Here is a 24,599-nt window from a genome sequence, read left to right as displayed (position 1 = left end):
ACTTCTTTGAAGCTCCTGGTCATGGTCACACTCATCAAGCATTATGATCAACACTAAAAAGGTAAATTATTCCTTTTTAAATAAACATAATAGAGAAAAGTTTAAAACTAGACTTACAGAATTTAAGGTATCTATTTTTAAGTCTTCAGAATATTGTTAGAGAATTCAGGACAGAAAAAAGTATCAGTCAGAGATCTTTCCAATTTAAAAAACCACAAGAGCTGGAAGAACTTACATGGTCAATCAAAATACCTGCTTCTGATTAAACAAGAAAATAATAAAAACCTGAATAACTAGATTTCAGTTAAACTACAGAAAAAAATTATTCAATTTCTTCCATCCCAAAGACATCAATAGTAACAAATTAAATTTACTCTGTGCTACCCAGGAGCTTCACATATATTAACTTTTAATGCAAGATCTGGGAAATCACAAAACTCTTAAGGACATTTTAACTGGAATTTTCCAAAAGTATTACATGCAATCTTACATTATTTCCCAAAAAGAGATTTAATGACCCACACCTTTAGTTGCTCCTTCTTAGATACTGTCATATCACATGGTGCATTATGTTATTATCTCACTTCAATGAAGTTGTTCTATGTGTCCAATCTTTCCACACAAAAATGAGCTCCAGGAGAGAGCAGAAGAGTTTCATTTCTGTTTTCACCCTCATCATGTTGACCAGGAGTAAATGAGAGATGGCTGGATGATTAGTCCAAGCAACTTGTCTTATCAAATGTCAAAAAATAAAATTTACATCAAGGAAAAGAGATGGAGCCAAAGTAATAGAAACCATATGTGATTCCATGTAAATTTCACCATGAGAAAAATAATTCAGCTCATATATCCTTATGTTTTGTTATAGGTTTATTGTTTGCTTGTTTTGGGTCAGTATGCCTTTTACATAAAAATAGTAAGCTAAATGCCAGCGCATTTTTAAATCACCAGACTTCCTCAACAGAGGAAACCATGACACAACCGGAATGATCTGGCTCGTTTTGACCACCACAGACTTTGTCCCCAGAATTTAATCTCCTGAACAACTGCATATGTTAATTATCTGTGACAATCAAGAAAACAATAAAAATGTGGGAAAGCATAGTTATCTCCTTACCAGAAAAGCTATTATTCACTTGTTGAAAACGTATCTGTTTTGGGAAAAGGATTTTTTTTAGGTCAAATTCAGATGACTGATAATACATCCTGAATTTTCTGACACTGACTTTATTTAGAAACACGACTTTTTATATGTGTGGGCTGAAAGCTGATCATATCACTGACTTCCTTTCTACCCCAGATTTAATTTCATAAGACTAACACAACTGATTGATTTATATATTAACATGGCTTTTTTCTTGAATAAAAAAAAACCTTCCTTCTGTAGTGCACAGTGTTTCTAATACATTTTAAATTAATTTTTAGATTTATTGGCAGCAGGGCAGAGTTCCATCACCTTTATTTTATAAATAAAAGCAAATGACAACCAAAGTCACAAATAATCTGGTTTAGTTTGAAAATCACCTTCTTTTTGACCCAAAGTCCCAGATATATTTCAGTGCCTCATACTGACAGTTCTCTGGTAAAATAATTTACCTTGGTCTATATATTATTATGTGGTGTGTTAATATATTATAATCATCTGAATCCTAAACTTTTGCTTCCTTTGCAATGAACTGGGAAAACATGCCTTCAAAACTCTGGTTCACTCTTTTTGGCACTAATATTTAACTTTGCAGCTGTCAAGAACTAAAAGATATGATCATAACATTAAGTTTCCTGGGGAATGTTCCATTCATGAGCTGCCTCGTTCTGGACTCCTCCGTCATTTGATTAGATTTCACTCCTAAGAAGGACCCTGGTCCTCCAACTATTTGTTATCACATTGGGTCATTTAAGCAAAACTGCCTTTGAGATCAGTAGAAATTAGGGAAAGTATTGATTTGAAATTCACATGTTCTGATACCCAACAAAAAGCGAAAGCATTTTGGAGAAATCTGTATGTGCTCTTTCTAATGCATCTCAGAGAGTAAAGAGTATTTTATCTGGCCAAAAAAACAGAACAGCCCCTTGTTGACTGACATTGAGAAATGTCACTTCTTATCAGGTCAGGTTATAACTGGTCAGTGCATTCTTTTGGGAAATAAAGTCAGAATTTCATCTAGCAAGTATAGTGCCAAGTGACAAATGATTTTAAACTACCATCTAACTATATGTGCTCAACAAATACATTAGAACCATAAGTTTGTAACTGTCAAGACTAGAATATCTGGAATCACCCTTTCCTGGAGATGGGCTTGACCACTCACTGACAAGCACTAGACTTTTGAAGACTGTTGTCTCGATTGTTGGTATGTTAGTGTAAGTTAGGTGGTCATATCCCTTCCAATTTTATCTGATACTGAAAAGAAGGCTTTGATAGGGAAAGCAGAGAATGAGAAGATCCTAAGTTCTGGGTATGACTTAAGAAGAGAACAGACCCAAGTATAAGGTGATGTGGAAATCATAATCATTAATTTAAAAATAGTTTTTGAGTTTTAATATCATTTATTCATTTATTGCACAACCATCAGGGACCTACTATGTTCAGGGTGTACAGAAAGAAAAAATGAGCCAGAAAACCATTAAAAGAGTTTGCAGCTTGATGAAAGAGGTAAGACAGGAACACTAATTACTATAATTGAAGGTAGTGGATGAAGTGCTACAATGGAGGTATAATCAATTCATTTATTTATTCCTTCAAACAGATATACACAGAAGTAATTTTTATACAATGTGGATGGAGAAACTTTATTTGTCTGAAGAGATAATGTTCTAGAAGATGGTAATAACTAGCTCAGGGAAGGGAGAGTTCTTAGGGGATCGGGCTAGATAACTTAGAGAAAACATCTGAATTAGTACTTGAATGAGGTGAGATTTCAACAATAGCTTAGAAGAGCAAATTCGTAGGCACTGAGAACTGTTTCACTCAACTAACGTTAATTTAGCACCCCCTCACTGCTTTCACATAAACCTGAACTCTGCATATCACCTTGTGAGCTATGTACCGTCCTTGCCATCTTACCCCAGAAAAGAATCCAAGGCTCAGAAAAGGTCCCATTTTTATGAGTTAGTTGCTGACTTTGAGAAGCACTGCATTCCAGGGCAAGGATAACAGCATGTCTAAAGATCAAGAAGTGAGTGTTTTTAAGGAAGTAGAAGCCACAGGTACAGTAGGAAATAAACAGAAAAGACTCCAACTGAGACTGTAGCAAGAGAAGAGGAGGCAGAGAAATGAAGACCTCTGTGTCGGCGAAGAGCTAAGCCCGTTTACAGCCACGGGAAGCTCTGGCAGGAGAAAAGATGCAGGGGGCGGTGGGGCTAGTCCAGGGGCATGACCCCGAAGGGGCAGCAAGGTGAGGTAAGACCCGAGGACAAGGACGGCCCTGCCTCAAAGGGAGCTGGGGAGATGGTGACGCAGAGTGTTAAATGGGGTCAACTTCCAGGAGCTAGAAGGGAGGCTGAGGAAATTCCCAAGGTGGGGGGACTTTCACACTGAGGTATGGGTGAAGGCCAGTGATGCCTGTGAAGAGGAGGAGGACCCCTGTCCTGTCCACAGTGGAGAATCAAGAAAGAGAAATAAAGATAGATAACAGCCAGGGACCCAGCATTAGGAGTGAGGGCACGTCGGGACGAGCTCAATCTCACATGCTTTCCTCCTTTATGTCCTGGCCCTAAATGTCTAAAGACACATTTTAGAAATTATTAATATGAACTGCTGTGATTCTGAATGTCTGATGTGGGTGAGGTTCCTCTGATTCAGTCTTCATGGTGGGAAATAGTGTATTGTCGGCTGGGAACTGGGTTTACAAGCATGGATTTCAGACTCACATTGCAGTGTGGTTTCCTCATCTGAAATGAGCATCAGCACAGTGCTGAGCCCGGAAGCCGCCACTACTGCACAGGCGCACAGCACAGCGTCTGCAGAGGAGTCCGGGAACGCCGCCCACTGCCGCTGTTTTAAGGTGTTGTGGACTGGAAGTGTAGAGAAGTCCTCTTAATTGCTGCGGTCCAGCTACTTAGCGCTGAGTGCTCTGAGGTCTTCTGCGGCCAAGCATGTGTGTTTTGAAGGACACGGTCACTGCTGCTCTTCAGAGGGATCCTTAGGTACTTCCACAGGGGATGTGAAATCTAAGACTCACAACATCCCAGAGAGATGCCCTAATGCTCCTCCAGCAGTTGATCAGTAGGGGATTAAAAGATATGGAATCTGAGGGAGGACTGGGTAACTGGGTAGATGGTGATGCTATAAACCACAATGAGAAGGAAGAAGATACTTTGTTTTTCATATGAGGGAGAAGACTTTTGGACATGTACAGTTTGACATATTTACTGGAATCACCTTGGTGAAGGTGCCGAGTAGGCAGCTGGAAATACTTTTCTAGCATCAGGAAGAAGTGAGGCAGAATTTGGAACAAATCAAAACCTCAGATGTAGCCTAATTCAAGATAGGAATGGACGGATGACTGAATATGGCTAAGAATACATTACCTCTACTAATATTGTATACCTCTATTAAAACTTTTTCTGATTTTAATGTTTAATTAATAAAATATTATAATGATATCTTTTTTAGCCACTCTGCACAAAAGAACATTTCAAAAACTATGTAGATTTTTTTTTAAGCCATTGAACATGGTTGCTAAGTATACTTAAGTTAAAATGTTTAAACTGCCTCCACCAGGTTTTCTCCACTTATCTTCCAATACAAATTTTAAAGCAAATAATAAAACTCTTTATTGTTGAGAAGAACATATGAGATTTGACTGGTCTGAATGCAGTTGTTGGTAAGAAATAATGTAAATTGACAACCACCAGCATATTAGGCCAACTTTGGTTATCTTACAGAGTTTGGTATTAAGCAGAAGCTATTTTTTTCCATTGAAGTTGTAAGTATTACCAATTTTATTTTCCTGGGAAAAAATAAATAAGAATTAAGAAGATAAATTATCTCAAAAAATGGCGTGAGGATTAAATGGATTATTTGTGCTAATAGTGTAGAAATAGGTCTGGTGTGTAGATGTTCAAGAAGGGTTAGCAAGGAATATTATCATTCTTATAGAAATGAGTTAAATAGGAAGGCAAGTGCCGTGCAACTCTAATTCTCCAGGCTGCACAAGTTTGGTGGTAACTAGGCGGAGTGGGAGCTCTTGAGGACGGTTCATGGTCCTCAGGGAGCAGCAAGGGGAAGCTAATGATCACACAGCACCGTTGAGTACCAAGACGGCAGTGAGCAAATGCTCAGAATAGGGTGTCAATGATCAATCTGCCTGGAGAAGTATGCAGGGTTAAGGAGGAGGCTGCAAATTGAGAGAACACCGTGTGCAAATAAACGGTGCATGAGAGAATGGTGGAGGCAAGCTGGTGGATCTGGAATGTGAGAACAGAAGGGAAAAGTGGGCCTGGCTTTCATGCAGGTGTGACAGTTGGTATGTGACTTAACATCTTTCAGCCACAGGCAGAAAAATGAGGATATTATGCCTAGATCATAGGACCACTAGTTTTGTTATATGAAATAATTCATGTGACAATGCCCAGCATACAACAGGTTCTCAATAAATGCTAACTATGCCGTCAATAAAAATCTCGTGGGATGAAAGAGAAATGAAGATCTCCTGGAGGTCTTGACACAGTAAAGCTTGATTGGACCCAGGGCAAGAAAGCTACATCAAATAAATAAAAATTAATTCCCACAATAGATAAATAATTACATTTAAAACTTCTTAATATAAAACCCACAAGAATTTCAATGATCACATAGATCTTAAACTTGAAACTCTTAAACTCTTCAAACTCAAAGAAACTTCAAAAAGGGTTTAGTAACACACTTCTCTACCTTCTGATCTTGACCAATGTATCACACTTAGGCAAACTCAGCTTTCGGACATAAATTATTCAGAGTATTAACTGCAAACCTGATATTAGGATAGAATGGGGGAGATCGCTATTTTTAAAGATCTTAATTCCAAAGAATAGCCATCCTGCCATTAACTCTGCTAATAGAGAAGAATTTTAATTAATCCGACAGTTCTAAAGCACTTGCTTAAGAATGCATTAGATGATCTTTTTGCAATAGATTCACCAGCTTAATTATATTTTTCTTGGACTGATCTAAAATTAATCTTCATGTCACGTGGTGTTGAGCTTTCTGATCTACAAAGTTAGTTAGGAATTTAAAATAACACTAAGTATTCTTATAAATAAAAATAATAGCTCACATTCATTGAATGCATACTGTGTCAGGCCACTTGCCAAATTCCTTAAATGCCTCTCATTGACTATTCACAAAAACTCTGATGAGGGTATTATTCTCATTTTACGGAAGAGGAAACAGGCTCTGAGAAGTTAAACAACTTGCACACAGTCACACATACAGGGAAGATACAATTCAAACTTATATCCGCCACATTCCAAATACTGTACTCTAACATTTTTCTAGACTGCCTATTTGTGGGGCCTACAGATCAGCCAAAAGAAAATGTTACAACTCCCATTTTATTATTCTCCATAAATTTTTGTTTTGGCTCTATGGAAACATTTATTTACAAGTCTACACCAAGTTTCCTTACTCTCAAAAGACCATAAATAGCAGAACAATGAAAGAAGAAAACAATCTGGCAGGTCAGTAATGATTCTTTTTATTTCTTTGGGATGAGATGCTGCTTTTTTTTTTCTTTTTGCTTGTTCATATTTTCTAAATCTACTCAAAGTTACACAAATTTGAAAACAGGTAGGTGCACATAGATGAGAACTAAAGGAAATCTATGTGGCCCTGATCATGGTGAGATATCTAATTATGATGCTTCATGAATGCTAAACAATAGGCATTTAAAACAAAACTAAGGAAAATCTCTGGACATAAATACTTTATCAATTCCCTTTTATTGTTATAATGTGCCTCCACTTTAGTCTGGGAGGTTATTTGGAATATGTACCACTGGAAAACTGTCACCGCCAACTTCACTGTCTGTGTTCGGTGTCTGTGGGCTTGTTTACTGTGGGAGCAATGGGTTTACCACCAGATTAAAGATCATTAGCTCTACTTTGGAACCAAATACAGTTCAACAGGAGTTCGAAAAGAATTAAGAGTCTTGTGGCTATGTCTACATCAAACAATTTCCTTTTGTTAACTATAGTGCTCTGATCTAAAAGAGAAAGTGGCCGCTGAGACCGTGTACTTTTGCAGAAAAACAGAATTATTTTCTTCACATCTTCAAGAGAATATCTAGTATGTTCAATAGCCAGTATGAGCACAAACATTTATAATAAATTCCACTTCACAGATAAGACCTGACACTAGGTAAAAAGAGGTCATCCAAGGCATTTTAAAAAAAGAAAAGAAAGAAAGAAAACCAATTCAAAAGATCATTCAAAGCATCGACTATTCCATCTATTTTACTTGTAGAGCCACAGGGGTTATCTTGTTCTGTATATATTTATTTCATGGCTTGCCTTGCCTAAATTTGTTCATCCATCATTCCATCATTCCCCTTTCACTGGTGAGGTAAACACTCACTATGAGTTAGGCACTGGACCTTATGAACCAAACAGAAGGTATTGCTCCCATGGAGTTTATACTCTCAAGATTTACTTACATTTTGTATATGAAACTGAACTGCCCAATTCGTGAGGATATAAGCCTGAATAAACAAAATATAAGATCATATGACATGTGGAAATGTGTTTTCTAAATGTTTATTGTATAAATATATTCCCCATGTTTTCTTCCTACCTAGGTGCTGAATTTATGCATACCATTGGATCATAATAAAATGTGGCATGTGGCAAAATGTACTCATTCTAATTTAGACAGATGTAGTTTTTAAGTTGTACTGAAAATTAGCATACTCTTCAGAATTAGCACTTATGAAAAATGTCATTTTAATAAGCATCATTACAAGCCAACACATTACTATGCTCTTAAAAGCACATTGATATCTTTTCCTATTTTTCCCCCATACTCATGGTTTTTAACTCAATGTTAACCATTTTGCAGAGAACATACATTATGGAATATTTATAACCAAAAACCAAAATCAGTTCTTTCCAGTTTCGTGATGATGTGGAAGAAGAAAGCAATTTCAATGACACATAGTCAATGCTGAGTTACAAAAGTGGCTCATTTCAGGAAAATGTGAGCAGGAAATCTTGAGTTGTGCCCTGAATTGATGAAGTCAGTTGTTAAGTGATAAATAAATTTTAGAGTATTTATCTGTGAAGTGAGAGATACTTTCTCTCAGCCCAAAGAACTACTGTGAAAGTAAGTTAACATCCTTGACATTCAAATGTTAAAGTTTCTTTTATATGAAAAGATCATCCATAAGTGTGACTGGCTGTGCAAATAAATGAGTAAAATATGAGTCCAGGGAGTTCTTGGCTCTTTTGATGTGGAAACAATTCCAATTTGAGAGTCATTCAGCTACTTGAGTATCTTGTAATAATTCCTGAAGTTTATAGTCCTTATCCATTTGGGGGAAGCCATTAGTAGATGTCCAACAGATGGAATGACAAAGATACATTTATTTTACTTGCAGAGCTACAGTGGGTTATCATGTAACTGAGAACAGGGTATGTTTTAGTGTAAATGGGTCTTTGTGCGTGAGTGTGGGCACTAATCAGTATGTGTTAATAGACAGATTTACTTACTTCATTGTTTTTGTGGTTTGTGTCTTACCCCAATGCTAGGTCCTCTCAGAACAAACCACTGAAGTAGTGAGTAGAGAGAAATACTAAGAAATACCACCCCAAATCTCCTCTCCTCAAACTCTGTGAAGCTAGAGCTCTGTTTCATCAGCTTAGAAGTTAGCAAGGACTGTTCATAAATCCTTTAATCCCAGTAGATATATTATTTCTTGTTGAAACAGAAGTGGCAAACACAGCCCGTGAGGAACTGCTCGCTTTGATTTGGAAATAGTACAAGAGTTTATATATATTTTTATGGGTGGGGAGAAGCTTCAAATTCAAAACTAACTTCCAAATGCACTAAGACAGTGAGAAGATGGTTGAGAAGCAAGAATAGAAGCACAATTACATAACTGTTCTTCAGCTTGTATGCTTTCAAGAATTCTTTTAATAACTTAAAAAGGAGTTAAATGAAATAGTACACTAAAAATCAGTGATTTAAATGTTATGATGCCTCTCTTGAAGGATTCTGGCATAAGAAACTAATGTACTCTGATGATACCACCCAGATTTATCCTTTTAAAACAAAAATAAAGGTGAGTTTCTAGAATAAAATTATGACTTACGTTGATAAATATTATATAATTTATTCTATAATAAATGTATTTATAAAATATTTATAAAATTCATCTGATATATAACACATATTTGCATATTTGAAAATAATAAAATTATTATGACTTTATTGATCATTTCTGCATGAAACTTGAAGTCTTTGAGTATCTTGTATTCAGATCCAGATAAGATGAGCTATGATGAATGAAAATGAGTTTTGTTCAGATATGGTTAGGAACAGAAGGAAGGCAGTACCATTTCCTATGAACAGTGAAAATATCTAATAATTATCCCAAGACAGTCCAAAAGTAAGCTTTAAAGGTACTTTAAGCTGATTTTTAAGAGTTAAAGGGAGAAATAAAAAAATTTAATATTATGTTAACTAGAAGAACAACATCATCTCAACGAAGATGACCTCATCTAGATCCGTGAGTCGAAAGCCCAAAGAACAGCTGGGGCCCACAGCCTGCGTGTGCTCTGCAACCTGGGAACCACGTATTCACCAGCTCATGTTCTTCAGTTTGTAGGTTGTGGTGTTTGTTACCACTTGAAATTTCTAGCACCTTTGTGGTTACCCAAAATAGAATGTGGTGCAGAAGTCCAGTTTGGAGTCTCAAAGGCGTGTTCAAATGCGCGCAAGTCTTTTAAAAAAGAGGCCAAATGGATAGATTTTAATCAGCAACACGAAAACAGAGTTCAAGTTACAGAATGGTAGAGCCACTGCAATTTACAGCTCAGGTTTGGTCACAAGTGATGGGCACCATTTGTTAAGACCTTTCCAGTTCCTTCTTCTCTTACCTAACATTGTACATGCAAATCTAAAGGTAACCTGAATTTAGTCCTCTTTATCTTTCTTTGCAGGTAGGATTCATTATGGGGAATAATTGTTAAAACTTGCAAATAAGTGCATCCTAGTATCATGCTATAAAATGAACTCAGCTACAGGTCTCTAATTTTTAGGCGAGTTTTACTAAGCTAACCCTGCATTAATAAAAATAATTTCTCACTGGGAAATTACCTCATTTCTTAAGCCATTTTTCAAATTATCATAAATGGTGTTACTCTCCTTTGGTAATTGACAGATTCTGAGATCACTTGATTCTACTCGAGTTTCTGGGTATGCCTCAATTAGAATGTAGCTAATATTGAACTCTGAAGCCCCAAATTTTACTTATTTTCTCTTTAGGATACAGTCTGTTAATTTCTTTATTATTTAATTCCACTGACTCCCTTCTCACTAAAATGGAGAATTTCATCTTAATTGTTCACGTCTATTTCCTTTTCTCTTTAAAAACCTCTTCTTGTAACAGCTGAAGCTATTACCTGATACTTAAATGAGTCTACTATTATGGGTAGCATTAACCTCTAATTTAGTTCATCGGAGATTTGAATAGCGAGTCATTATCAAAGCTCCTCTTGGGCAAAGAAAAGCAGCAGTTGGTGCTGGCATAGCAGTGGTGCTCGTGGTGCAGACAGACCAGAGCCAGTGGGAATTCTCATCCCATCTGAGGTCAAGAATACTCTGTCAGCGCCCTTTATGCCCTTTGCTTCTCAGACCCTGGTCCTAGTACTTGGCTTTCCTATAAAATGATTCTCCACACCCCAATTTTCAAAATGTAAAGGAGATGGTTAGGTTGGCTTTATACTGTTCCTTCCAGCTATGATTCAAGATTAAATGACAAGGAAGAAACATGAGAAGCCAAAATTGTCCTGCAAGCATCCAGACTGTGGCATATCTGGGAAATACTGTGGGCAGGGACCAAGGGCAGGACCAATACCGAAAGCCTGCCATGTAGGTTCAGCATCACTGGACTTAGGCATAAAACCTGTGAGTCCCCAAGGTGGAGACACTCACTCCGGGTAAGGAAGGGAGGATGTGAGAGGGGGCAGGAGGGATTCAGAGAGAAATCAGAAGACCTGAGCTTTATATCAAAACCCCTGTGAATTAAAGAAGAGATCAGACAAAGCTAACAGAAATCATTGACCTAAAGTCATTACCATCTTTCTACACAGGAAGATAAAAGGGGTGATAAATAGAAATAGCCTCATTTAAATATGCTTTTTATAATCCCCCTGGGTAGTCTACTGGTCACTGTGACAGCCTTTCTCTGTCCCTTAGAACTTGACCTTCCCTTCTAAATACATCATGAGGAAAATGCCTTTTATTTAAATCTGTGCCCCAAAACATTAGTTCAATTTGTCAATGCCTGTCTACCTCAGCTATTTTCACCCAAACAGGTAGAGCCCTCTGTGTTGTTGCAGTTGTTTCAGTTTTCCACTCAGGGTAACCTTGCCTTGCTTCATCTGAGATATATTCACTCAGTACATTCTAGCGACCAGACACTGTGCGAGGAACTGGCTCGGCTAATGTGTTTAAAGGGAGTCCTGTCCTCAAGGAGCCAACAGTCCAGTAAAAAAAAGACAGGTAAAAACAGCAGCAATGATATTAAACCCTCTTTAGCAACAGGAGCTTGACTGAGGTAACTCATTTTCACACAGTCTCCTTTCATCCTCTCAAAAGGCTCCCAGAAAGGAAGGTGGTGTCATCTGCATTTTATGAATAAGAAAATCAAGGCTCAGACCTTAGCAGATTGCCCAGAGTGACAGGGCTTGCCACTAGGGAAGCCAAGCTTTGAGGTCAGCTCTGTCTGATTCCAGAACCTTGATTCTTTTTTCTTCCAATGTAATTATTGCTGTAATAGAGGCATACTTATACTTGAAGTCATTCATTATGACTGTGATCAACAGATGGAATTTAATGTTTGTTTGTAATAAAGACGGACAGGATTATAACTCTGCCCCTCCCTCTCCCCGCCAATAGAGAATGGCCGACTCTTACAGAGCCTTACAAAGTCAGGTCTCTGCTTCTCCCAGGTCGCCCCTTTAATGTCAAAATCTCTCCTCTCCAAGCTTCTCCTAAACTCTGAAGATAATGCTGATAATGTTGCTTTAAAGAGGCTAATGTTGACCATTGACAAAGGCATTAGCAGAGATGGGAATTTTCTTAATCCTGTTGACAGTTTCACGAATTCCTGTTTAAAATTAAATTTGAAAAAATCCATTAAAGTCTAAATATGACCCACCTGAAATAAATTAGAAGGATATTAAATTCATTGTTGACGTGTGTCTGATCTGTTTCATTTTTCCCATCAGCAAAGTAAAAGTACATATATTTGCAAAGGTCAATTCATGTATTTGTGAAGAATTTTTTTCTACCTGATTTTTTAAAATTATGAATTACTGTGGGCCAGTATTTTTCATGCATTATCCTCTTTGATCCTCTTAATAATGCTCTAAGGTAACTAATGATAACCCCACTTATTTGATGAGGGAGCTCTTGCTCAGAAATCATGCAAAATCAAGGAGCTAATAAGGGGCAGAACCAGAAAACTAATACAATTAGTTTAACCTCAAGGCCCACGTTCTAACCACCTGTGTTGTGCATCACTGAGATAATAATGATAAAAACAACGAACACTTATGAGTGCCTATTGTGTACCAGGAGCTGTTTTTAAGAGCTTTGCATGTACTAATGAATTCAATCCTCAGAACAATCACATGAGTCAAGCACTGCTGTGGTTCTTATATTGTTAATAATGGAAGCACAGGATAGTCAAGCAGCAAAATGTTGGAAGCAGTAAGTCAGGTGTGCTGGTGGCAGACAGCCTCCACAACCTTGCTTTCAATCATTATGATCTTGGCCAATACAGAATGACAAAATATTTATATGTCACTGCTTGTTGTAAAATGGAATGTCTTATGATTTACATTCATTTCTTCAATTTATGGTTCTTAATCCGAAGCCATGAACAAGAATATTCAAAATAATTTCCACATTGTATGTGTATCTTCAGCTTTACATAAAACTGGAAATTATTGGGTTCCTAATTCAACATACCTCTGCTCTGCCTCAATTTGACTGAGAGCATTCATCATTTTAAGAAATAAATGGAAATCTTAAAGATTATTTAGTATTCAAAACCTGATACATTTCTAGCTTTGAGTATCTTTCCGGTATTTTACAGAAATTACTTTTTCTGTAATAAGTTACAAGCTCGGTAAACGACACTGAAGTTCAAAGTTTTGTGAACAATGCTCTGGCCAGGTACGCTGAGAACAGGATAAACAGTGGGTTCCTGCTTTGTATTTCCTATAAACAATTACTATGTTCCTATTTCTCTTGATATCACTGATCATTAACTGTTGGTGTTTTTTTTAAAAAAAGCCAAACACTTTATATTTAGAGCCAAAAATATTCAAATGGTGCAGCTCCTAGGGTTTCGAACATACTGGCTGTTTTTCATGGTAGTTTTCAATCCGTTAGGAAATGATAATGGACCTGAAACTGAATGCCACAGTTACTGTAAAGGCTAATTGTTGTTGCCCGAAGCTCTTTCAAAACTTCTGAAACTATTTTTTACATGGTATCTTAATGACCGTCTCCATGGTTTACCGCTCTCTTCCAGCCAGACTAAGGTAATAAGGTTGTTCGTAGATGATTGTGTCAGGTGTGTGTCCAGCTTTAAGTAACAGATCACCTCAAGACAGCCATTTCAGGTTGGCTTACCTCAAACAAGAAGCCCAGGGTAGGGTCAGCTCTGTCATCTGTCCCTTAGCACATGCCTTCTGGAAAGGCATCCGCACTTCCCTCAGCTAAGAGGAGACGTGTAAGGTTAAAGGGCAAAGGGCGGAGAAGCCCACTTCTCAGGAGCTTTTGTGTTATTGTATACATGAAGGGTCTTGCCTCAAGCTTACTGGCTAGAATAAACTGCAAGGAAATCTGGGAAGGTAAGTTTTGAAATAGGTATAGTATCAGGATGCTGTAGTAAAGATGAAAGCAAAAATGGATCCTCAATAGGTAGGGAGCAGTGTCTGCCACACCTGTGTTATCTCATTTGTTTATTTTGAAGAATAATGAGCATGGAAACAGTGACTTGATTGGCATATAAATGTGTCAGAGAGAAACTTCAATTGAAAATGATCCTTAAAGAATTAATTGCCAAAAAAAGGAAGACACTTGCTAGAAGGTAAAAATGAGAGCATTTCACTGGATCAGAGGCCCTCTGATTCCCCTCCCCTCTGTCTGAACACAAAAAATCCATGGCCTCAGGAAGGAGAGGCCCTCACACCTTCCACAGGAGACCAGCCCTGGGAGTCTGAACAAAGGTTTTCTCCTGGGTTTTGTAAAACTGAGGTATCATTACTCATTTCTTCACATTTCTGACATGCCTCTCCCATACCATCTTATTTCTGTGTTTCCTTTTGTGAATAAGATTATTGTTGCTGTTTTTAGCAGGTTGACCTTGTTGGTTAGAGTATTCCCTCCCAAACTCTTCTCTGTCTGGCATACATGTAAGTGGAAATATGCACAGGCACACTGAGGCAAACAGACGAGGCTGCTGGTGGCCCAAGGGGACCAGTGCAGGAGTCCCAGCAGCCCCGGGCCTCCCTGGCACCTGACAGCCAAGGAGATCAATACTGCAGCAACCTCTGTGACCCCCTCAGGCCACACAAAGAGGTAGGAGGGTCTGGATTAGAGGACTGATAACATAGAAAGGTTCCTGTTTCCAACCCATATTCATTTTGGATGAAGTTTTTCTTATGAGCTGGCTATAAGGAATCTCTAGTTCCTTCTAGGCTTTCAGTGCTGATCAATTATTCCTTAAGGTTCTGTACTCATTCTTCATCTTTGTGAGTCCCCAGGACCCTTTCTAACAGTTTGTGTATTATTTATGTGTGTGACTATCCTTGTAAAATTAAGTTTTGTGGTCATAATAGTAATGGGTTATTGGGTTGATGAGTTCATTTTTGAGTGCCTCAGAAAAGATCCTTTTCATGCTGGGCCTTGGTGGTCTCAAAGTGTTTCATAAATTTCTAAAGAGAATGTACAAAATAGTACATCTTCCAACATTCTTAGCTACGTAACAAGCATCCCTCCACCCACAGTGGAGAAGAGGGTTACACAACCTCTTCTAAGACAACAGGGCAAAGACCAGCCCCCCACCCCCACCCCCCTTCTCTGACTGTTGCTCATAGCCTGGGCCATATAAAGATCCTTCCTTTCTTGAAGAGGACCTCTGGCAGAGAACAAGGTTGGAAATCTTCCAGCTTCTGAGCCAGTGACAAGTACTCCATTGCATGTTTATACCTAATGGGCAGTACAGACCTGAGAGAGGGCTTCAGGCCACAGGAATGACAATAGCCTGACAAGGTAGCATTTTGCTGTGACACTTCATGTCTGTCTGTCTGCTCCCTCATAAACTGCCTTATAAACAAAATCAGACATGGCTTGCAGCAAGCCAGGTGGTATAACTGTCTGGCGATATACAGAAAAATAGGTAATTCTCTCAACAACCCTAAATAGAAGAAGTTTTTATCAAGGACCTCAACTAAGTGATGAATACATCCTAACAAAGTATTAAGTGGTTCTGCAAACGATCTGGAGAGGTGATGTACTAGTGCAGGTGACCTGATTTATTTAAAGCCTGTTTTAGAAGATAAGCACAAATTATTAAGATAACAGAATATACTACTCTGAGAGGGTAAACAAGTGTCATCTGCCTCTTAAGACAGCTTTTAAACCAAATATGTAACTCTGAAGCAATATATTTCAGAGAATCCTCTTCATTATAAACAACTGCTTAGTTAGAATACATAGTTTTTTGCTTTTTACAGGATAGGGTATTTTTCATTTCATAAATTCTGATAAATACATAATAGAAATGTCATTGTGTGTTGCTTAATGCCTTCTGCAGAGCTTACTTGCTGCTTTATTCAACAAATACATTTTGAGCACTTACTGGGATACATGTGTGGGGAACACAATGAGAAGGGAAAACAGATAACAGAGGAGAAACATGTTAATAAATGACGTAAATAAATGCAACTGAGTTTGACACTTGAGGGAATGAAGAATATGATTCTTCAAGAGTTAAAAAAACACTTGACCTTGGCTGGATCAGGGAGCCTTCCTGAGGAAGGAGCACTTCATCTGAGGGATGCACAGCAGCAACTGCTGGGCAGGGAAGGGGTCAAGTGAGAGAGGGCAGCGCACACAAAGGCCCTGAATGTAGCCCATTCCAAGAATTCAAAGAAAAGTTAGGAGAAATGGACCTGGAAGGAGGGTAGGGAGAGGTGGGTGGAGATGTGAGAAGATACCAAATTGTGCAGAGCCTTAAATAGGCCACCTTAAGAAGGCTTATCTCGAAAATCCTTATACCATATTTAGCAACTGTTGCATATGCTCAATTTCAATGGAATATAAATATCAAGAAAGCTAACTCATGGTTATATAAACAGCAGAGGTGCTTTTTAAATACATATGGGAGTCAGTAAGTTTGAAGCCAATAAAGTTTTAACTAGAAAACTGAGTTTTAACAACAGTTTTAAGAAGTTAGTTCCATAGTCTCTTTCACTTGGTGATAGTTCCTTAAGTGTTCTAGGACCTTCACCCTCTCTGGTAAAGTCCGTCCCGCATTGCTTAATGGCGCCCGCGATGGCCAAGCATCTCCTCTCAAGCGTATGCTTCTCATCAGCAACCAGGCAGTGGAAATAACTGGACATATGATTTGACAACTTTCAGATCATTACACCTGCAGATGTAGATGATGGGAGGGGTTGCCAAATGTAATTGCTATAAGCCCAAGCCACAGCACAGATGTTGGAGTGAAAAAGGCATTTATGGCCCAATTCTTCTGCCTACGCTCCAGGGCACAAGCTTGCAGGGCCTGCATGATGGTCTGAAATCACTCAAGTTTTTGGGCTTGAGGTTCCCCCCTGGTGCCTTTATTCTCTGTTCAGCACTCAACACACTGAGGTTCCTGTCAATGGCCCGGATGACACTAAGTGCATGACGCTAGCCAGCATCATTTCTGTTGCACATGCTTCACTTTTGCCACGTGGCAGAAGCAGACAGGTGTAAAAGATGCTGTTATACTTAATCTAGTCTTGGTTCTGCACCCAACACACCTAACTTCGGGGGTCTGCCCCTTCTGTCAGTCAGCATTATCTGACCTCTGTGGTCTCTGTAGTATGAGAAAGCAACACATCTGTGAAACTCATGATAGTGTCTCAGGCAGCCGTGTTGCCTCTCCCTAAGCAGTAAAATATTTGACCAAGAGAATGACACATTGTTCTTCTGGCGTGTTAGACAATGCTGCTAAACCAATGTGGGCCACGGAAGCCTTCGAACATTTATAGTGCAAGTCACTTTTCAAAGAACTTCGGGGGGGTGGGGGGAAACGTAACCTAGAAAATATTATTCATAGGAAAACTACATTCACTTCCTTCCTGCTGAGATCCTCTCAAATAATAGGAAGTGATGAGAAATCAATTGAAATTCTGAGCTCTCTTAGGAAAAAAATCCAAACGACACCCAAAGAAGCCCTCAAAATATATGTATTCAAGAAACCACACACAGGGAAGTCCCTGGAAATCATCATGGTATCTGAAAAAAATTACTAAATTTGGCAATATATAGAAACCCGCATGGTTATTCTACTATATTTTAATTATTTAACCAACAGTATTTCCAATGTGCCAGATTTTTCGACATTCTTCTCTAATAACAACTATTTTAATCCTCATAGCAGCCTAGTGAGGTAGGTCCTCTAACAGAGGAGGAAACAGGCACAGAGAAGTGAGATAAGTGGCCCAAGGTCACACGGAAGTGGCAGGACCAGGATTCAGGCCCAGACACGCTGGCTCCAGGCTCCCTGCTCATAAGCTTTACACATTGTTTTTTAAGTTTTCTGATGTGACTAACAAAACGAAAAGGTACAAATGGTCTCTGACTAGAGAATCGGGAGTTTTAAATATTATCGAAGTGGACCTGCTTTCTCTCTTACAGGGAGGATTTCATTTTTTTGAAGCCACATGATTGATGACCTGGGGCCACCTGAAGGGAGGAGTTGGTGCAAACGGGTGGGAGCACCCCGAACAGCGTGCTCAACTCATTTAGGCGGGAGAGATGTGCCGAAGACTAACAGAAGGCCTCTCTACTCTGAAATACCTATCTTATTCATAGTTCTAACAATGGGAGAGTTATTTGAGTTAACAAGATCCTCTCTTGAGATATAATACCCTCTAGGATGGTTTGGTCCATGTCAACTATGCCATAGCAAACATTGCTTTAATTAGACCAATAATTAGCTGGGAGCAGGCTCAGTTTTTGTTGCTATGGAGGAGAGAAGGAAATGTACAACTAGACTTTCAACACTTCCGTCTGTTTTCTTTTCCTCCTCATCTCTGAAAGATGATTCCTGCGCAAGCCTCTGAAACCAATCCTGCCCGTACAGTTTAAGAAACTCAGGGGCATGGGAGCTGGTCCCACTCATAACCTGCAACAGGGTTCTTTCAACTAGGTCCTTACCATTTTGGAATCTGCATCTCCACCCAGACAACTTGCCTAGTGTTCTAATTCCTCCAAGACCAAGGCTGTGCTCTGTGTTATGCAGGCTTCTGTGGAACGCCAAACCTGAGTAGCTGAGGACTTGTCAGACCTGCAGAGCTTGGGGCGCTACCTGCCAGGCTCCCCTGCTTGGCTGCAACACCCATCACACTCCTCACTGTGCAGTTTCCACTGTTTCCCCACCTGCCTGGGCCTTGTCCCCCCAGTATCTGACAATCTGCATGCATCTCTCCCTTACTAGGGGAAACCTGTCTGGTGTCTAGATCTTGGTTCCTCTGCATCTGGTCTAAGGGACCCCACTGCCCAACAAACTCAGCTCTTGCTTTGACATTAATCACCCGAGGAGCTTCTTAGATGTGTGGATGCTTGGGTTTCATCCAGATTAATTAAAGTGAACTCTCTAGAGGTGGATCTCGGGCACTGGTATTTTTTTTAATTTTCCAATTAAGTCTCATATGTACCCAGGGACGAGAGATACTACTATATACCTACATCAATTTCTCTCAAAGTTCAATGTGTATACATATAATCTAGGGATGTTGTTAGAACATACTTGCTGGCTCTGTAACGATGGATGGAGCCTGAGAGTTGGCATTTCTAAGATCCCAAGAGATGACCTGATGTTGGTCCATGGACCACTCTTTAAGTAGCAAGGCTCAAGACCAGTGTCAAAGTGTGGTCCCTTCGCTAAATGAGAAACGGGAGGTGAGGCCAAACAATCTGTTAACAAGCTTTGCAGGTAACTCTGATGCTCACTACAGTTTGAGAACCACTGGCCTAAATGTCAGTGCCCAACAGAAATATAATGCAAGCCACATATGTAATTTAAAACGTTCTAATTGTCACTGCAAAGAAGTAAAAAGAAGTAAGTAAAATTAATTTTAAAATAATACCTTATTTAACTCAGTATGTCTGAAATATTATCATTTCAACCTATAGTCAATATAAAAAAAATAATGTGATAGCTTACATTCTTTTTTTCATACTGTGCCTTCAAAATCCAGTGTGCATTTTACATTTTTATGGCATCTCAGTTCTGCCTGGCCATGTGTTAAAAGGGCTTAACAGCCATGTATCCACCATATTGGACAACCAAGCTCTAGACTTACAACACTGATAATAGCTTTATTTTTATTGAATGCTTGCTATGTGTCAGGCATTACTCAGTTGAGCATTTTATGTGCATTATTACATAAGCCCCACCAAACTTTGTGTATTGATACTGTTATTAGTCCCATTTTATACAGGGCATGGGTTATACCAAAGCCCTATTTAGTGTTTCATCAATATAAGCAGTCTACTCCAATACAAGCATTTCCCAATTATTTTAAATCAGTTTATTTATAAAACCAAAAAAATTAAAATTAAAATTAGCATTAGTACAATTAGTAGATTTGCTAAGACATCAGTAGTTTATAAAAGCTATGGTAAGTTGGCAAGTAAAAAAGTCCAAATTTACTATTCTCTAACTTTAAAAATATGTCCAAAGTCTACCTTGCACTCTTCTGTGACAGCAAATCTGGGGACACGCTGTTTGGGCAGTGGGGATCCTTGGGCAACAAAGGAGACCTTGGCACATCATGTGGCAAGATAGGATTCATCCTGAAAGGAAGCAGCTAGCAAGGTCATAACATGTGGTTCAAGTATGGGTTTTGATATAAAATGACTCTAATAAAAGTGAAATGTGAGGCAATGAGCTTCTCTCAGTATTGATGTGGAAAGCAGGCAGTTTGGAATTTAAAAATAATGGTTGACTTAGTAGTCAAATAGTTAATCTTTACTGATCTCATTAACTTCCATAGTTTCTTCAGGAAGGCCAATTTTTAAATGTATTTTCCTTTTCATTATAAGCTACTCTAAGGAGAAAAAAGTAAAAACAATTACAAAAATTTATATCTGAGGGCCAGGCTTCCAGTTTTTCACCAGAATTAGCATTAATCATTTTTACCAAGTAAAGTAAATACGCTATTTTAAACTGGCAGGTATTTAAGACATATTAAAATGTGACCATTTAAGATAATGAACAGGAAAATGCATTCATTATTCTACAGAGACTTTTTAAAAAAAACCTTACTACATATATTTAAAATAAAGGTAACCTTATTTAAAATTTTGATTAGACATTTCAAACTTAAGTTGTAGTTGTTCCTTTTTTAATTTAAGTATCTGTCTTTTTAATGTAAGTGTACTGAGCTGAGAGATGTCACTATTTTACCACAGTGCTTGAATAGCAATCATGTAACTTTCTCTTTTTGCATATCATGCATAATCCTCAGTATTTTCTATAACCAATTCCAGTGTGTCTTAAAGTTGAGGAGAAAGAACCAGATTTGATATGCGCTTCTAGTAACCAATATTCATAGTATTAATTATAAAATATAGCAAGGTGGTTTTTGTACTGAACTAAGGTCAGAGAATCTTCTTCCAACTCCCCTCACCTCTCCGCAGAACCTTCTGACTGCTTAAGCATTCTCTTTGTTATGGGTGGTAGGGAGCTGAAAGGATTTGGGGATTTCATCTCTATAGAATAAAGGCTTTAAGAAACAACTAAAGTGTTTCCTTCCTGGGAAATAACTAATTTTCCTTCTTTGAGGTGTTGTAAAAGGCATAATGAAGCAACAGAAGCCAGAAGTTGGTCTGATGATGACAACAGTATCTTCTTTCAGTCATAGCAGACAGAAATCCCCATCTCCAGTTGCTATGCTTTGAAAGGTCTCATCAAGAGAAAAAGAGGCTGTTAAAGTTTGTAACAGATTCTGTCTTTATTCTTTATTCTGGCTGCATCTGTGTGCTGTAAGCCTGAAGCAAGGACACTATTTTGCCCACTATTGTATCTCAGAGTGCCTGGCATATAGTCGACTCAGAATTACTGGCTACACAAATATTCACTGAATGAATGAATATAGCTTCTAGCTCTTAATTTATAACTCTAGAAACAAAATAAAAGCTCGAAGTTTTCTGATGGTTGTTGTGACCCACTCTGAATTATTTCTTCATTGGCCTTTGGAGGAGAAGCAGGGATCTGTGTCTGTCTGCATCATGTCACTGAATGGTCCCCAGTCTCCGCCAACAGATAAGAAATGTCAACAGCTAAACCCAGTTGCTTTCAAAAATAGCATAGTTGATGAAACTGGAAATTTAGGTGTGTGCTAGAAATAAACCATTTGTCTTCAGTCTTAAGAAGGACAGGCTGACGAGTATTCCCACCAGAGAGATCTAACATTTTTTAAAGACCCATATAAACGAGCAAGTAACTGTCAGAAGGAAAGCCTTCCTTGTCACTCAGGCATAAGCAGAACATCTTATTTTCAGCACATCAGGTAAGTCATTTTGAAACCTTGAGAATGATGGCAAGGTACTTGTTTCTTTAAGATTTTAGTCAAGTGCTCATTTGTTTTCAATGGTGCTGGCAGTTTCCCCCCACAATTAAATAAGTATTTGTACAGTGAACCAAGTTGTTGTGGGTTTCCTGGTTTGTGTCCTCCCTCGCCACCACTCCCTGTAGGGGGTGGGGGACGGCCATACAGGCAGGGCTTTTCATCCCATCGCAGACAACTCCGGCTGCTGTTAATGCTGAAAATAGCTCAAATGCTCTCAGATCGGTAGCACCACCCAGCAGCTGGGATTCTTTCCCTCTCTTATTTGCCTTCTCTTTTGCCTTTTTTTTCCCTTCAGACACTTGGATTGGACTTAATCGCAAGCCTCTGGAGTTCAAGACCTTTTAAAAAGGGCTAAATAAACAATCTCTACATGTAAAAGGCCACTGACTCCTACTTCCTCTGTTTAGAGCAACTGTTGAACCCAGCTGCCTGTAGGTAAGACCGGTTTTGGCATTATTTATTTGGTGTATCATATGTTTCTGAGGAATGTCTTTTAAATAACTTATTTAGAGTGAAAATAAGCAGGACCTGCGAACGGTTTCCAGGTAAATATGTTGTTCCAGAACAGGGCAGCAGCATCTGTGCCTTTATGTGACTGTAATTTCAAACTTCACTTAAAACTCTTAATGTTGACCTGATGCGCTGTGACTGGGCTGCATCAGAACTCTCATTAAGCCTGATGGCCAGGGCAGTGAGAGGGTCTTTCAGTCATAATTGTGTTGTGTAGGCTGCTGACTTACTTTTAACTTTCTAAGGGCATTTTTTTTAAAGGATGCAACCACCTGAGTAAAGAAAAATGTATTAGTAATGCTCTTTAAGGAAATGAGATCGCTCGATTTTATTTTGTTCTTTCATCGCTGTTTTGCTAGTGTGGAATCTGAACAGCTTTTCTTGCTTTGTTTGTTTTGGTCTTTGTACATTCGTAGCACAATTCAGGTGACTCCGTTTTGAGAATTCCTTACCTATCCGAATGTCTTTCGCTAGCAGACGTGACAATACAGTGACAATATAGTGTTTTGGAGAGTTTTCTGTGCCTCCCTTCACCCCCACCCCCTGCTCACACTGGTATTTTGCAAAGCACTTTGATCTGTGGACTTTAACTTCAAACACAGCATTTACTTTGATTGTGGGTATTTACTATGTTCCGTAAAAAGTCTTTTTTTTTCTTTCTTTTTTTTTTTTGTTTAATTCTTTTATATCATTTCCTTCAAGTAATCTATTGGACTTCAGTTTTCTTCACTGATATATCTGAAGTTTTACTTGTACTGAGACCCCCAGCTGGAAGGCAAAGACTGTTTATGGCAAAGTTCCCTCACCATGTAAACGTTATGACAACTCTCTGCTCCCCTCAGAGCAGATTGCTGAAAGCAAGCAGCACGGGACAGTGCTCCGAGCGGCATTCTATCCACCCTTCACTTGAGTGCCCTGTTGCCTCAAAATTAGCATGTGCCTTGGGGCCTAACTGCTGCTGTTTGAACATGGACACTGAAATCCTTGGAATTTAAAGATTCTTGTTTCCAAAGAGGTTTACTGGTATCTCAGACCACATGTCAAAAGAAAACATGCATTTTAGACACAGAGTGATCTGCTGAGTAACTTTAAAAAGATAAAAGAAGAAAAATTAAAAAGATAAGAAAAATTTTTAAATGGAAAACTAGAAAAATAAAACCCCTGTGTAGCTGAAAGTCTGTTATGCTAGTGAAACTCGTGCTGAATGAGGGATAAGGAATGAAAAAAATGTTATTTTCTAAAATCAACAAAGTGTAGCGCTTTCTAGTCATGCAGTCAATTCTCAAATGTTCTCTTTATTTTAGAGAAAATTCACGTGTATATCACATCTGTTTGTTACCTTTCCTTCCCTACCCCAAGTAGAGGGCGTTTTCAAAGACCTCAGCCAGATCCCAAGTTTGATGTTTCGTGGCAAACTGTCCCTGAGTGTTTTGGTGAAGGTCAGATGTTGAATGAGCCTAATTCTGTCAGGAGACTGTGTGAGTCCCAGTCGAGGACTATGGCTCCTTAGAGCTGATACAAGCTGCTCCCTATACTCTGCACCTTGCTAAGAAGGAAGGAAGCAAGTGGCCGCAGGACACGTTTCCAGAGGGTGGAGCTATGGAGAATGCCATGGGACAGGTCCCTCTGGATTGGGAACAGATGTAATATGACCTCTCGAATTTAAACTGAGAGCAGGAAAACTTAGAGATGTTCAAGCTAATTTTTTATTGTTACAAGTTGGACATTTAATTGCTACCTTCCCCCACTTTAATCTGCATTATGAGGACTATATTAACCATCACATTTCTGTGTACAGTCAAAATTTTAAATTCTCTAGCCACTGTGAGCATGTGCTTCGCTGCTTCCTGGATCCTTTGGAGATCTAGAACACTCTCCCCTTTAGTATTGGAAGCCCTGATCTGGCATTGCTGAGTGTGAGAGTATTGCTGAAGGCACAGGGTCAGCTGCAGGCTCCAGGAGCACCAGGATGAAGTGGGTTTGGAATATGACAGATGGCCATTCCCTTCGTGGGCAAGCCATTT

The 24,599-nt window shown here is 38.8% G+C and overlaps 1 protein-coding gene across 3 annotated transcripts in view; it reads left to right on the top strand.

Annotated features, from left to right (window-relative positions):
- SORBS2 (sorbin and SH3 domain containing 2) overlaps positions 1–24,599 on the top strand; it is a 187,947-nt gene that overhangs the window by 6,752 nt on the left and 156,596 nt on the right. For all 3 annotated transcript variants that reach the window (XM_036894236.2, XM_036894234.2, XM_036894238.2), the window contains exon 2: positions 22,361–22,500. The gene's annotated coding sequence lies outside the window, so the exon portion shown is untranslated. The remainder of the gene's footprint in view (positions 1–22,360; positions 22,501–24,599) is intronic.

The sequence above is a fragment of the Manis pentadactyla genome, chromosome 7, assembly GCF_030020395.1.
Source record: "Manis pentadactyla isolate mManPen7 chromosome 7, mManPen7.hap1, whole genome shotgun sequence".
NCBI classification, from domain to species: domain Eukaryota; kingdom Metazoa; phylum Chordata; class Mammalia; order Pholidota; family Manidae; genus Manis; species Manis pentadactyla.
This window is presented reverse-complemented; position numbering and strand designations above follow the sequence as displayed.